General features: G+C 41.0%; 2 non-coding genes across 2 annotated transcripts; both read left to right on the forward strand.

The window, feature by feature from the left end:
• Positions 1 to 1,547: 1,547 nt before the first annotated feature.
• TRNAS-GCU (transfer RNA serine (anticodon GCU)) lies at positions 1,548 to 1,629 on the forward strand. The gene has a single exon. It is a non-coding gene; the product is annotated as a tRNA-Ser (tRNA).
• Positions 1,630 to 2,134: 505 nt separating this feature from the next.
• Positions 2,135 to 2,216, forward strand: TRNAL-AAG (transfer RNA leucine (anticodon AAG)). The gene has a single exon. It is a non-coding gene; the product is annotated as a tRNA-Leu (tRNA).
• The last annotated feature ends 964 nt before the right edge of the window (positions 2,217 to 3,180 follow it).

Here is a 3,180-nt window from a genome sequence, read left to right on the forward strand (position 1 = left end):
CCTGTTACTCTAAACCACCCTTTACTTATTCCTTACCTGATACTTACTTCTCCTCTATATGAGGGAAGTTCTTGTTCCTTAGCTATGCCATACTGATACTTTGCCCTGTCCTTTCTTTGCTGATGATGCAAACGACTGATGTCCCGAGGACGAAGACTGACGCTGTTTGCTGATCCGTTGGATGGGTAACTATCTGATGAAAATTGTAATTGTCTGTTTGCCTTTTCTTTCTAGGTACCAACTGCTCTTTGATAGAGGCCATAGTTAGATGTTTTCCAAATTTGTGTTTGCTAAATTGTTTTGCATGAAGCCCAACATGCTGATGCTAATACGAGGTTATTTAAGGTGTTCACTAAAATCTGACGCAAATAGACAAATGACTGAGTTCTTGCTTTGTTGAACCATGCACTACTGAGACATTGCTAAGTTGCTTCTTAATAATTATGTGTTAATACTGAGTGAATATTCTCTATGCATTGATTAATTGCGTTTCTAATTGCAAATCTGAAGAGTTACTAATGAGATGAATTGCTGATGAGATGAACAGAAATGACTTTAGATTGTAACCAGTAGGGAAATAAATATCCTAACACTTATCTAAATTGGTGTGGTTATTCATGACTGAAAGATCATGGTGTGTTCACTTTATTGACTCTCATTAAAGGTTATTGATTAGCATGCTGATTAGTTATTGCGATTGTTGTTGAGATATTGATCTATTGATTTGTGATGCCAAAAGGAATCTCGTACTGGGAAGTCCCCGAACCTGGTCTAAAAGGTTCATCGACCTAGGCGTGTCTCCTTGTAAGTTTATTATCAAGGCTCTGACGTGCCTTCACTAATAAAAATTAATCTGATCGCTTGCTGCGGAGTCATCGTCAACAAAAACTACCAAAATATTACTTCAATGTATTGTAATTACGACTGCCTCAGTTTTATGCATTACATGAGTAGTCGGACAGCAATTTATTTAGCTCAAAAATATTTCTTGTTGATGCACGTACGTTTTTAAACTGAAGTGTCATAGCTGTAGCGGCAATACTCCCAGTTTAGGTGGTTTTATAAACTAAGTTTTACTTTCTCCTACTTAAAACTTTTTGCAGAACAATGCACATTAAATGGGAAGGCAGTTTTCCTTAATTGTGTACTATTTGCAGCCTAATGTTGACATGTAAGCACACCACCAATAACTGACACCTAGAGACTCGAAAGCGCCATACCAGTCCAATATTTGTATGATATTGCACTTTAAATCCACGTACAACTGAATTAAAGCAATCTTAGCTCACTTGAGGGTAGTGTGATAGTACATCACATATGGATAGAACACGTTTGGAAAATGTAATTTTCATGATTACATTACGTTTAACATATAAATTCAAGCTGAAGTAGGGATGGACAACAAGGTCGTATAGAGCAAAGCTGAAGACAACAAGTTACCATAACAATCTGTAAATATATGCTCTTTATTATGTTTAGACAACTATCACCTAATAGAACACATTTTGGCTACCATATTTTGTACTCCTGAAACATGGTGTTTTGAAGACGAGGTGGCCGAGTGGTTAAGGCGATGGAGTGCTAATCCATTGTGCTCTGCACGCGTGGGTTCAAATCCCATCCTCGTCGGTTTATTGTTCCAGCTTTAGTTTTTAGTATGTGGTAGGGCTGGGTTAACCCTATTTTATGTAAAAGTTAAATGACATATCCCATGGTATTTCCGGCAGTACAACGGCTCAGTTTGGAAACACTGCTCAGTTGAGTACTGTGCTTAGGCATTACTGTAAACAGCGCCAGCCGGGTTCTGCTCATGAATCACGAAATCTTTCCTGAGGCGGAGGGTTGGTAAGTTGAGGGACGTAGATAGTTTGATTCCTTATCCTTAAAGAAAGAGAAGCAGCGTGTGTGGGACGCCAATGTAAGGGTTGTCTTCCTACGGACTCTCAGGACTGGCGCTCCCTGACACCTCCCATGGCCCGGGGCCAATCCTGACCTACTGAATGTATCACGTGCCTGCTGCTGTTGGCGTTGACTTTCCTAGGATCACTTCACAGGCTATACACCCTTATTCTCCAACTCCCCTATACAACAGAACATCTCACTTCAGAAAGCTTACAGAAACATGTTTGCACAGGGTAGAGTGGCCGAGCGGTCTAAGGCGCTGGATTAAGGCTCCAGTCTCTTTGGAGGCGTGGGTTCGAATCCCACCGCTGCAAGTATTTTTCAACTCACAAACGTATTTTGTCTGCATCAGTGTCTCACTCTCTGTCTTCTGCACCTACGATCCACATAGCGAGAGGTGAGACTATGTAAAGTGGTGACGTATATATATAAGGGTAGCCAGACAGTGGGACCGAGCCTTCTTATTTTAAAAAACCACAACCTAAGGTGACAAGAATTGTATCGGTAAACAAACCAGCTGTCTTGAAGTCTAACTATAGAGGCGACGAGAGGGGTCACTGTGATGCTGAAAGTTCAGTGAGTGTAATCAGTAGAACGCTGTGTGATACGTTTCCTTGCAGTGATGACAGCTCGCGTTTCTAAAGCAGAGAGCAAACATACAATGGGGAAGAAGAATAAATAAGGAAAGACATATATTATATGCAGACTGTTATTATACTTTGCTTTTCACCTGTAACTCGCTCAACTGTCGGTGAATGCTGCGTTACCCTGCATAGCCAGGTCACTACAGCGGGTGTCCACAGTGTTTGGCCAAGTTACTATAGTTGTGAGCTTGTAGATGTGAGGTAGCGTGGCTGAGCAGGCTAAACTGGCTAGATTTAGGCTCCAGTCTCTCTGGAGCCGTGGGCTTGAATCCCAACACTTTAAGTTTACTTGAACCAAATACTTTTGCAAAAAAGGTTCATGTAATAAATATTCATTAGGGTCGTGGTTGTGAGTATGACACTAATGGATAAAAGTGGGACTAACAATGCTACCATTCCTGAGACTACCACTGCACTAACAGCCTGGGAGAGGTTTGAACTGGATACAAGATACTTGCATGAGGGAACTAACTCGAAAGGGGAACTATCCACTGATGTTTTCTATCGCTTGCTGAGTGAGTATGTTGACACAATGGATGCAAAAGATTGTTTTGTGTGTACACAGATTCCTGTTTCGGTACAAGAGGGGGTTACCTATCATAGACTGTCATTAACATATGAGATACGTTGTAGT

This window comes from Pleurodeles waltl, chromosome 12 (assembly GCF_031143425.1).
Source record: "Pleurodeles waltl isolate 20211129_DDA chromosome 12, aPleWal1.hap1.20221129, whole genome shotgun sequence".
Classification (NCBI taxonomy): Eukaryota; Metazoa; Chordata; class Amphibia; order Caudata; family Salamandridae; genus Pleurodeles; species Pleurodeles waltl.